The 13042-nt window shown below is 38.1% G+C and overlaps 1 protein-coding gene and 1 non-coding gene across 2 annotated transcripts in view; one reads left to right on the top strand and one right to left on the bottom strand.

The window, feature by feature from the left end:
- Window positions 1-13042, bottom strand: part of TRPM3 (transient receptor potential cation channel subfamily M member 3) — a 724277-nt gene that overhangs the window by 387797 nt on the left and 323438 nt on the right. The gene's annotated exons all lie outside the window — the stretch shown is intronic.
- TRNAK-CUU (transfer RNA lysine (anticodon CUU)) lies at window positions 8809-8881 on the top strand. The gene has a single exon. It is a non-coding gene; the product is annotated as a tRNA-Lys (tRNA).

Here is a 13042-nt window from a genome sequence, read left to right on the forward strand (position 1 = left end):
TGTTCTCTCCTGCTTACTCACAGTTACATCAAATGTGGATGCCACAGGAGAATCCTAACCACGAAAAACCTGGATAATATCAGTCCTCCTAGAAAATGACATTTATGCATTCAAATAAATGGTGCAATCTATTACTCTTGCTGCTGAGGCTTGTACATGCTGTTTTGGTCTTTTTCAGTCAAAATATAATAGCATTTACAGATTACAAGGGAAAAGAAAGCTAAGAATTGATTTTAATGACTACTGAATTTTCAACAGTCTTAGACAGCTTAGTGAGATAAAAACTGGAATGACAGAGTATAAAGTGTTTTCAAACAGATTTGTATTGTTCAAGGCCATGGACTGTTTTACTCTTCAGGGAGTTGGAGGAGAAGTGGAGAAGTGCATATTAGGCATCAGAGAACACTTATTCACTAACAAGTGTAGTTCTGACAGAGTTTGAAGAGATCTGAGATGTCTCTTATCTTCAAGTTCAAATCCTTATTTTACTGATAAGGAATCAGAGGTTGAGAGATGGGAAATCATGTATTCAATACTATGGAACAAGTGGATAAAGGAGAACCTGAACTCACTTCTACACGCTGTAGGTCCAGGAAATTTTTGCATCACAGTTTGTTTCCTATACAGCCTTGCTGAGAATTTTTCTTTCTTCCCCTCTGTGCCTTCCTTTCTTCTTCCCCTCTTTCCTCCCTTTTTGTCTCTTTCTAATAGTCTTCCTCCCTCCTTCCTTTTCTCCCCACCTCTTTCCCCTCTTCTCTTTCATTCCCCTCCTTTCTTTGATCCACGCATCCATTTATCAATTTAACAATTACTTACTGAGTGTCTATAATGTGCCAGGCCGAGGGTTAGGGACCAGGGATTCAGGTGGGTCCCTGGCCTCATGGGACTTATAGTCAAGTAGTGTGGATGGATAGGTCAGGAAAAGCTTTCTGACAAAGTCATACTTACACTGAGACCTGAAGGGTAGGCGACAGTCTGTCACAGAATAAGAGCAGATATAACAATCTGGGGCAAAGGAAATACTTTGTGCTAACGTTCTAGGGCAGAAAGCTGCTGGAAGAGGCCATTGGAGGATTTTGGTAGAACTGACACACCAGGCAACAGCAGAAGAGTATTATTATTCGACTGTCTTCACTGCCATGGCCCCAATGCCCAGCCCAAAATTTCCTCTAAAATATTTTCATCTCTGTATAATTTAAACTTTGCATTCATAAGTCAGGAATAAACATTTTGAAGTAACCTTAAAAAAAAAAAAAAAAGAAACAGAGGAAAATATGCCTCGCATTCAGGTTAAGCCCCTGTCACTTTGGTCTTTTTTCTTACCCACACATCCCTGCACCCTGGTGAAAGCCGGTGTGGTCGGTTTGGTATATGGATTGTGGACTCTGAAATGAGATGAGTCACAGGACTTAATCCTGCCTCTGAACCCTCTAGTGCTTTGGTCTTGAGCAAATCTTTCTAAGTTTCAGCTTTCTCACATGCAGAATCAGAATTCAAACCTGCCATCCAGAGTTGTGGTACCAGGTGGTATTAGATGTAAAGAGACCAGCATAGTGCCAGGCATATTAAGTATTCCTTTAGTAAGTGGATGAAAAGGTAAAAGTAAAAGTTTTTAAAAGTAAAAGTTTTAAATCATGAAATCAGTAGATGTGCTTTAATAATACCAATGGTTTATAAAAATGTAAATCTACAGTCTCTAGCTAGATGCTGTCAGGGTTGAAAGAATGTGTTATTTCAAGAGAACATATTAGGTCTGGAAATGCCACCTGTGGCCAAAAAAGCAGAAAATATTCATGAGCTTCTTGGGCCATAGGAATGGTCAAATCAGTCTCAAGACTGTTCTAACACAGATAAACAAAAACAGGTTCCAATTCTCAGGATTTATAAGTAGGGCTCATATACATTGGAAATGAAATAAAGATCACTTAATTCTTCTATCTCAGTTTTGTCTTCTGCAAATGGGGTTAATACCTCAGAAAGTGGTTTCAGAGTAAATGAGAATATATAGAATATTATATTAGTATATCCTGTACCTGAGGCATAGTAAGTGATCATTAGATTTATACTGCTTTAGTCCTAGTCTACAAAGATCACATTTCAACATATAATGTTTGAAATGCTAATACTCGATAATTTTATTAGAAGGGCAAAATAAAAAAGAGGTTAAACTTTTTCCTCTTCCAATACATCTCACAGGTGTTATGAGAATTAATTTTTAGCTGTAATTTTCAAGTAAAGGAAATAAGGGGCTGGAGCCTCTCTGCAGGGAAGAGAAAGCCTGTGGCTATTTCAAACAAGGTTTTAAAGGCTTCTAATCTGCTCTGAGTCATATATAAATAAGTTTATTGCTTGAAAAAAAAGCAAAAGAGGAAATTCTTTATGTCTTGAAGCAGAAACAAGTCCTGATGGCCAGAGCTGGAATTCTTCATAAAAGTAGTTTATCTCAAAGCACACAATATTTCTCAATATGTTTTGAAGACAAACATATGTTTTGAAGACATGGACAAAGCCTTCTCTAAAGCAGAAACTTTGAAATGCATAGCCATTCATCAGACTGATATTGCTTTCCAGACCTTCTCAGCAGTGCTAGCCCTATGACATTAACTGTCACAGCTGGGTGTTAGGGACGTTTCCTCATGCTGTATATAAAGCATTTATATTTCAGTGTAGCATTTTGTAAACCAGAGGCAGTCACATAGAGTAGCATCTCTCTGAACACACAATTTTTAAAGATTGCTTTTGATGTGGGATTTTGAAAGTCACAATTTGGCAGCCATCACGGTTATAATTGATTCAGAAAGAGTCATCGATGGATGTTAAAACAAGTAGTAAAAACTCTGATTAGTAACAGGAGACGTACCTAACTGCAAAGGAAGCAGGAAAACAGTAGAAATCTGATAGGTACCACCTTAACCTCGTGATGAAAATTAAAATCACTAACAATGAGAAACAGGCATCAGGAACCTCCAGATATGAATCACTGGGAAGGACAAGATGATGCTTCTGCGTCAAAATATATAACCTGCAAATAATCACGAGGAGAAGCAAACAAACTCAAAGACTGAGAGTCACCAAAGTAAGTGTTCTGTATTCTTCAACAGTGTCAAGGTCACGAAAGAGAAGAGAAGACTGAGGCACTTTCCCAGGTAGAAGGAAAAATCTGGCAAATTCTGAATAAGGTATGTAGATTAGATCATGTTGTATTTGTGTTAATTTCTTGAATCTAATGATCACTGTATTGCTGTTATGAAAGAGAAAGTCCTTGTTTGGGGGAAATACATTTAAATATTTCAGGATAAAGATGTATCTGTCACTACACACACACACACACACACAGACTCTAACACATACACGAACACATGCACATGGAATTCAATTCAACCTCTGCATCTTCTATGGAATAGCCATTATTGTTCCCATTTTAGAACTCAGAGGACTGAAGATTAAAAGTTAAGACAAAATTGTAGCCTCCTGCACTCCTCAAAAGACTAGGAATAGACTTACCAAATGACCCAGTAATCCTGCTCCTGGGCATATATCCAGAAGGAATCCTACTTCAAAAAGACACCTGCACCCCAATGTTCATAGCAGCACTATTTACAATAGCCAAGACATGGAAACAGCCTAAATGTCCATCAACAGATGACTGGATAAAGAAGATGTGGTATATTTATACAATGGAATACTATTCAGCCATAAAAAACGACAACATAACGCCATTTGCAGCAACACAGATGTTCCTGGAGAATGTCATTCTAAGTGAAGTAAGCCAGAAAGAGAAAGAAAAATACCATATGAGATTGCTCATGTGTGGAATCAAAAAAAAAAAACATAAGTAGAAAATAGAAACAAACTCATAGACATAGAATACAAACTTGTGGTTGCCAAGGGGGAGGTGGGTGGGAAGGGACAGACTGCGATTTCAAAATTTGTAGATACTGACAGGAATATGCAGAACAGATAAACAAGATTATACTGTATAGCATAGAGAAATATATACAAGGTCTTGTGGTGGCTCACAGTGAAAAAAAAATGTGACAATGAATATATGTATGTTCATGTATAACTGAAAAATTGTGCTCTATGCTGGATTTTGACACAACATTGTAAAATGACTATAACTTAATAAAAGAAAGTTAAAAAAATTGTAGTTTCCTGGCTTTGCCCTTTCCATTCTCATTTCCTAAAGTATATACCTTCAAATATTGAAGTTGTTATTTGAAAATTAATTAACTCAGCCCCTACTGTGTTCATTTATGTTGCCCCTCCTCCATGTGTATGCATTATGCAGTGTCCCCCACATAAAGTATACCATGCTATTCAACAGCCAGTTAAAAAAATTGTTTGTAGCTCTTTTATGTATTTTGTTTTGTCGCCCAAAGACAGTATTTACTTGAAGAAATGGATGTACCTTACACTTGTTTCCTTCACATGTTAAGCACATAGTAGGTATTCAAAAAATATCCCATGATTACTGGCAGGGACACACTAAGCCTCTTATACTGTCTCTTTTCTTCTTACAGTATTCCTTGGTATTAAAATCTCATTCCTCTTATTTCCTATATCCAAGCAAATATTTACATGTAAACTAAGTGATCTTTCGATGTCCTGAAGCTGGCTTCTCATCATTAATAGGAGCTTCAGCCTTCTGACAGCCTGTGATTACATTTGTGTAACTCTTCATTCTCTTCTCACCCAGGTAAGAGTCAACTTTGCAAAGAGCAGAGTCCTTAAAAAGTTCTGAATAAGAGAGGAAAAACTTAATTTAAATAAGCATTATATACCTGGCAGCTGGGAAAAACAAAAGAGCCATAAACAGTTCATCAGGAAGCACCACGGTGTGTTAAATTATAGGTAATAAAATCATAGTGTCATGAAGAAAACCACTACACAGACTTTGAAATGACTTTTCTAAACTGCAAGAGTTGCATTAATTCTTATTTCCTGGTATTACACATGAGCATGACTGTATTTGGTAGAAAGCACATACTTCCTGCCAACTTCCTGTAGTTTTATGAGAAACATGGAAAATTTGATATCTTGGCAAAACAGAACTTGAGCTTTGAAGTACATCAATGTAAGGACACACACATTGCTGCATTTTCAAGGCTAAAGTGATGTCTGACATATTCTCTTAATCCTTTAAGAGCTAACCTCTTTGCAGAGAGCCTCAAACCTTGCTATACCCCAACTCTGGTAGTTGAGGGTGACTGTCACACAACTGGCATATTTTGGATATAAGATGGAATTTAGGGGCAGTTTCTGGCAATCAGATGGAGGAGTTTAGAAGAGGTGACTACATTTAAGAAGCTTTAGCTACCAGAGCAAGGAGAAAGAAATGGCTATTGGTTATCTTCAATGTAGAAATAGCCCTGAGTACCTAATAAGCTACAGTGCTGGATGCTATGGGAGAGAATTTTAGTCTTCAGATCTACAGCCTTTTCCCATCGTCTTTTCATGGGCAAATATTTTGAACTTGCTTCCATTTGCCGTACACATCTGGAAGACCATGCATTCCCTCACTCTCTTGCACCTGTTAACAATCTGCCATCACTCTAGTACAGTGGTTCTCATAGTATGGTTCCTCACTAGTGACATCTGCATCAGCAGGAATCTGTTAGAAGTGGACATTTTCTGGCCTCACTGCAGAGCTACAAAATTAGAATCTTGGCGAGAGGTGGTCAGAAAGGAGGACTGACCAGCTGTCTGTGTTTTAACAAGGGCTTCCAATGTCAGAACCACTGTCCTCTTGGAGCTACTCCCTCAAAGTTCAGTGACCTTTGCTTCACCAAATCTAGTGGGCTCTCCTCAGACCTGATCCTTCTTTACCTAGGTACCACTGCAGATCACTGCTCGAGACTTCCCTCCCTTGTTTTCAGTGGTTTTGTATTAGCCTGACTGAGTCTTTTTACTTTACACCATTCCTTTATCTGTTTCATTGACTTATTCCCCCTGGAGTTTTCCACAGTTAAGCAGTTAAACCCCACCTCCTTTCACTGTCTATCTTCTCCCGTGAGGATCTGATGCACTTTGATGACCTCAGTTATTCATTTACATCACAGGACTTCTAAAACTTTGTTTTTGATCCAATCTTCTCTTCCTAGAGTCTCCCAGTTTACCTTTCTAATTGCTTGCATAGAAACACCATCTCTATGTTCCACTCTTAAATGGAATACATCAAAACCCAAACACCCAGTCCTCGCTACCCCTAAAGCTCTTTAGCTTTTCTGTTTCTCTCCCTAGAGTCTCAGACACGAAAGTGCAAAGACTCACTCATTCTTGTTTTTCAGTCACTCTATGACTTGATAACTTGCCAAGTCTTGCTGAGTCTATTTATATTATTTTCATTTCCAACAACTTCCCAGTAGACCCACCTTCTAGTCATCTTTCACTTGAGTTTTCCCTAGTCATTGCTACTAAGTTAATCTCAATGTTTGGATGGTATCATTATAAAGACATTCAATGATTCTCTAATACTTGCCACTACCTAACATATAAAATCCCCATTTATCAGCCTGACACATGAGATTATCTATTATATAACTCTAAACTTCCTCTCCAGGCTTAGTTCATGCTATTCCCTATTATAGTCTAGCCAAGCTAGGAGACTCTCCATTGGAGAGTCTCTGGGCTTTATTATTATTTTTAATATTTCTATAATTTTTTTTAATGCTTTCACCCAACCTGGAATATATCATCTCAGTTCTCCTCCATGTCTCCTTCTTAGGTGGCTCTCCCCTAGACATTCTCTTCCCTCTTTTTTTTTTTTTACCTCCTTTATACCTTTCACACGGCAGGTGACATACCTACAAGTTATAATGCTGTGTACAATGGCTTTTCTTCTTGGCTAGATTGTAAACTCCTTGAAGACAGGTACTAAACTGGTCGCTTAAGTTTTTTTTCCCACACCTGAGTATCTGAGTACCTAGTGCTATTTATGCTTAATAAATAATTTTGTACTCAACAAATAAATTCTGCCTGAAGTTTGCTGATGAGATAATTGATGGGCCTTATAAAAGAAACGGTCAAAGAGGAGAGTAGAGGGACAGATGGGACATAAAGTAAGCAGACAAGAAGTTTTATGATTTGGAGAAACAAAGACTAGAATTTCCTTGAGCAGAGATTGAAGGAAGTGATATGGGTTTGTTTTCAGTTGTGAAGAGTTCTAAGTGCAGACTAAGGGACATTTAGGAAGAATACCTGACAGGGTTGCTTCCCACAGAATTTAGCATCATGCACATTAGTTCTGAGTAAAATGAACAGCTGCTAGCTCATAAAATGGGGGTTCTATGGTCAAATACTTGGAGAAAAATCTAACAAATGAAAATGAAAATGATTCTTTATTGTACCACTTCTTAATCTTTCATTTACTAACATGACTTTCCAGGAGGATCTGCAGTGATATTTCCCACACTTATATTTTATCACAGAGGATCTTGTAGGAACAGCAATTCTCTTCTTTTCTTTTACTTCCTTTTTTCTTGGGGGGATGGGTAATTAGGTTGGTTGGTTTGTGTATGTATGTATGTATTTAAATATTTTAACATAGGTACTAGGGATTGAACCCAGGACCTCATGCATGCTAAGCATGTGCTCTACCACTTGAGCTACACTCTCCCCACTGGAACAGCATTCCTAAGGAAACTCATGTTTGGAAACACTATTTGACTGACCCTCTGCAACTTGATAATTTTGTGAGCTTTTAAATAAACTGAAGTCAATTTTAATAGTCAGTCCCTTAGAAATGGAAAAAAAATTAATTAGCTGGTCTATAGAATGGAAAAAAAGGAGCACATCAATTTCAAACATCCAAATATTGTTATCTGCTTCACAGTTCCTCTACTAAGAGGATTTCTCAGGCTATCAGTTATTTCTTGCCTGTTTTCGGCTCTATCCTCCACCGTCAACCAGCCCTCTTCCCTTTTCCCACTTTGTGAAACATGTTTTTTTTCTGGAGAGATTTTCTTAGCAATCCAAGGAAAGTTGGAAAAAGAAAATTAACTATACATATAACTCTCAGGCCCTTATAATTTAAAATACATCTACCATGACTTGAAAGTCTTGCTAAAGCCAAATATATACTGAATAGATGCTTGCTTGGGGGCACAGAATAAGAAACTGATCATAATGGAATAGAGTTAATATTCTATCTGGTCTTTGGCATTTCATAGTTGTGGTCCGTGTTTTTTCTAAATGCCATGACATTTACTTAAGAAATGGCCAAAATAATACTTTAAATTAATAAGCACCAAATACCATATGACTTTCACACATATGCCAAAATAGGCTTACCCTTGTAATCCTTAAGAACCGACCCTCATAATATTTTGAAGGCCAAATGCGAGCTGCACTTGTGTTTTAGGAAGAGGAATTCCTCAAAACTATTCTTTTAGGGAAAGAAAAGTGTGTATGTGTGTGTAAAATCAATGTGATAAAATGCTTTTCCAACAGATGAAGCGGGTCCCAAATTAACTGAGATAACAGTTCATATGTGGATATCTTCTGGCAATTTAGAATCAAGATCATTAGATTAACAAAAATTACTATGTACTGATTATGTAGATGTATAAATATGGTATACTCTTTTTATCACTCATGGACTTTCAATTATTTTTATATTATCCCAGTTTTTGTTTTTCTTCTAAATATTCAAATGCTCCAGGCTGAACTGATCAAGTAAAAACATTAATAATTTTCTCCCTAAAAAAAAAGATAATAAAATAAGTAATTTTCTCCCTAAAAATCTTATGGTATATTTTACTTGAATGTCCCAGAATCAGGATCCATGGTTAAGAATCTAGGCAAGCAGCCTGGCTAGCTCAGTTGGTAGAGCATGGGACTCTTAACCCCAGGGTTGTGGGTTCGAGCCCCACGTTGGGTGGCTTGAGTAATTCTCTGTTTACAAAAAAAAAAAAAAAAAGAATCTAGGCAGAGCACAAATAATGTTGAAAAGAATTCAATCAATAGGCTGATTTTATGCAGGGATTGAAATCTTCTGGTACAAAGGCAGCTGTCTAAAACTAGCAACTTTTGGCTGTCCCTCTAGGTAAGATAAACATATTGCTCATCTGATTATTTCACTTGAAGAGTATCTGGGGAAGACAGGACTGGTCTGCTGGTTCACCATATGCAAACACTCATTCATTCATGATCAGTGGAAGCTGGCAAAGTCTAAATCTGTCCCACAGAAAAACTACACTACTACAAGTTTATACATATACCATCACCAGAAAAAATCATTGCCTTCAAAATGCAAACCTCTTGGCTGCATCCCTCCAGAACAAAAGTGTGTTAAGGGCAAAGAATCTGACTCTCATTCACCAATGATTCACTTTGTAGGGTGCCTGGCACATGTGCTAAGTAAGTCTTTGTCGAATGAATGAGTGATTCCATTTTTTCTACTCTTGTCATATCATTATTTGACTCTAGTATAGATATTTAACCTAGAATGTTATTGACACTTTTTTTAAAAAAGGTGAGGAGTAGTATTTTCATTACCCCATCTGCAACACAACCTAGATTGGAGTTCTGCTCAGAATAGGTGCTCAATATATTTCTTAAATAAAAGGATGGCTAAAACTATGTTTTAACTTTTTAAAGCATTTAATTACTGAATTGCCTATCTCATTTTATGCCGAAGAACAAAGTAACTACTCTAGTCTCAACTGCCCAAAAGGTCAGCTCTCACTTAGGGGCAAGCCTCCTGGCCTCAGATCCTTGTATCTTCAGTAACTTTACTCAGTAGCCATCCATGAAGTTCCCAGTCTCCCCAAGCAGGCATGCTGTGTGGTGTGAACTTTCAGCAACAATCCTGAGGTTCTCACCTACCACATAAACCAGGAGAATCCCCATTTGGTTCTGTTTCCTCTCCAGGTACTTTCTGGCTCCAGCCAGCAGAGAGAGCCTTGTCTTGCTCACCTTATTCAATTCTGTGATTTGAATCTACCGTGTTTGATGTGCAGGTCAGAGTCTGAGCCTGGCACTGGAACAGAGATGAAGGATATCAGGCAATCACACCGAGGCGTGGAAACTGCAGGTGACTGAAAAGCAGTGTCCAATTTTTGAGATTGCTGCAGAGAGCACAAATCTCGCTTTGATGCTGATGTGAGAGGAATGTCAAGATAGATTTCCATGGGGTATTAAATAACGGAAGGGACTGAAAATCTCTCATTGCTCATGTGAAGGAGATGTGTGATTTTTCATCAGGAGCTTGAGCTATGGCTCCATTCTGGCCCACGTTAGCCATTACGAGATGAAAGCAGATGAAATGATTCATTTCCATCAAATTCACATTGTTCAATGTTGTTTTATAAAATAAAATAGCTTTGTTGTGATTCTTCACTTCCAGGAAAATAACAAGGAATGAGTCTTCCCCCAGAGCAAGCTCAAGACCCTCATTTTCTTCACTTCATCTCTGCTGCACTAACATTTTTGGCGCCATTCTTGCTCATGTGTCACAATCATTAAAAGTGACCCGATCTCACTTATCTTTTTCATCCCAAGGCACACCCTGACTCCCTCTAAGGCTGTTCTGACCCGCCTTCATGACCTGATCTTCCTCCAGGCGCGTGGTTCCTGTCTTGCAACCAATGAGAGCCACGTCAGCCAAAATGCTCAGTTAAGAGTTAAGTACTCATCTTTCAGGACATGAGAAAACGCAGGACAATAATGCTCTGACATATTCACATCTGAAATGCACGTTTTAGTTCCTAAAAACATCATCTGATAATTGTGCAGAAACCAAATTAACCAACTCTTGCTTGATTCATCAGAGAAAAAGGGAAGGGTGGCCCCAAGGAGCCCAAGCCTGTGAGGAAGCGTACGTGTTGCCTGGGTCTGGGTCTAGGGGAGGAAGGGAGGAAGTGGCAAAGGAGGGGGTCTTCAAAGTGACTGATCCTTAGCCAGTTCTACTTTGCCTGGTCATGATGGGAGTAGTGCATCGGCCCTGCCCTCTGAGGGCAGAGGAGGCACCATGGTATAATGAAACGAGGGTAGGTTCTAGAGTCCCAGCGACCTAGGTCAAAACTCCATGCCCTCCACTCTCCAGCTGTGTGAGTCTGGGAGAGTTGCCTCACTCTCCAAGGCTCGGTTCCCTCATCTGTGACCCAGGGATAATAATAACCTCCCTTCAGATCTGCTATACAATACTGTACCTATTTCTATAGTCAACAATAATGTGTTGTACACTAAAAATGTGTTAAGAGGGTGGAGCTCATGTTCAGTGTTCTTACCACAATAAAATACACACACACGCACACGCACACATACACACAAACCCTCCATCCAGGTTATCGTGAGGCTTAAATGGAGTAAAATAAAGTAACAACTGGACTTGGAACACATGAAGTACTTAAAAGCCTTATTAAGTGTAGCCTATAATTATGAACTGTGCCCACCTCAGTGTCATGCAAATAGTGGGAAACAATGTATAAAGGAAATTAATATATAGGGACTGTGACTTTTTCACCACTGTCTGGCTGGTGTAGAACATGGTGCTTGGGACATAGGATGCTCTCAACTGGTATTTAGGCATGTAAGTTAGATTTATCAATTACTTTTTGTGAGACTCATGCAGGCCTCAAACATACCTCAGTAACAGATAATTGAAAAACTAAACAGAAAAAAGTATAATTGGTACCTCTAAGTAGGGTAGGGATAAGGTACAATGTTGTTTATAGAAATGGAAATGGTTTTCAGATGATTCCTGAAGATCCCACCATGTCAGACATGCAAAACAAGAAAACCACAGCAATGGGGAAAAAAGATACATAGAAAACAAAGGGCAACACCAGTCAGAATGGCCATCATTAAAAATCCACAAATGATAAATGCTGGGGAGGGTGTGGAGAAAAGGAAACCCTTCTATATTGTTAGTGGGGATGCAATTTGGTACAGCTATTATGGAAAACAGTATCGAGATTCCTTAAAAAACTAAAAATCGAGTTACCACATGATCCAGCAATCCCACTCCTGGGCGTGTATCTGGAGGGAACTCAAATTTGAAAAGATGCATGCACCCCAAAATTCATAGCAGCACTATTTACAACAGCCAAGACATGGAAACAACCTAAATGTCCATCGACAGATGACTGGAAAAAGAAGTTGGGGTATATTTATACAGTGGAATACTACTCAGCCATAAAAAAGAAATAATGCCATTTGCCACAACATAGATGGACCTGGAGATCATCATTCTAAAAGAAGTAAGCCAGAAAGAGAAAGAAAAATACCATATATCATTTACATGTGGAGCCTAAAAAAAAAGACACAAATGAACTTATTTACAAATCAGAAACAGACTCACAGACATAGAAAACAAACTTATGATTACCAGTGGGGGAAGTGGGTGGGAAAGGATAAATTCAGGGTTTGAGATTTGCACATACTAACAACTATATATAAAATAGATAAACAACAAGTTTATACTGCATAGCACAGGGATCTGTATTCAATATCTTGTATGAGCCCATAATGAAAATGAGAAAGAATATGAAAAGGAATATATGCATGTAAATGTATGACAAACTTTATGCTGTACAGAAGATATTGATACAACATTGTAAACTACTTCAACAAAAATGTAAAAAATAAAATAAAAAAGGACATCTTTTGGATTATTGAAATAAAGTTATTATTATAAAATTAAATAAGAAAAACTATCTTACTCAATGTTCTGTATGTTTTACCACAGAGAAAAAAAATTGTGTCTTAATATACTACTTGTTGACCAAAAGCGTTACTTCCTTAAAACACCTTCTGTTTATATACCATATGTCAGTGTATCTACAACTATGATGTACACTCATTTTTCAGCCATTTTTTAACTTATCTACACCTGCAAACGGGCCCATGCCAAGAGAATTACAGGTCAGCCACCATACAGAGTAAAGTAATACTAACTCAAAGCCCACATCTCAGTTGTCTCCTTCTTAACGTCTCTGCACTTCATCTCACAGGAGATGGTTCCAGATAAATCTTCAATCCACTGAGGGCACTAGATATGATGTGATGGGGAAAGACCTGGCACAATGATTGACTAGAT

Source organism: Camelus dromedarius, chromosome 10, assembly GCF_036321535.1.
Source record: "Camelus dromedarius isolate mCamDro1 chromosome 10, mCamDro1.pat, whole genome shotgun sequence".
Lineage (NCBI taxonomy): Eukaryota > Metazoa > Chordata > Mammalia > Artiodactyla > Camelidae > Camelus > Camelus dromedarius.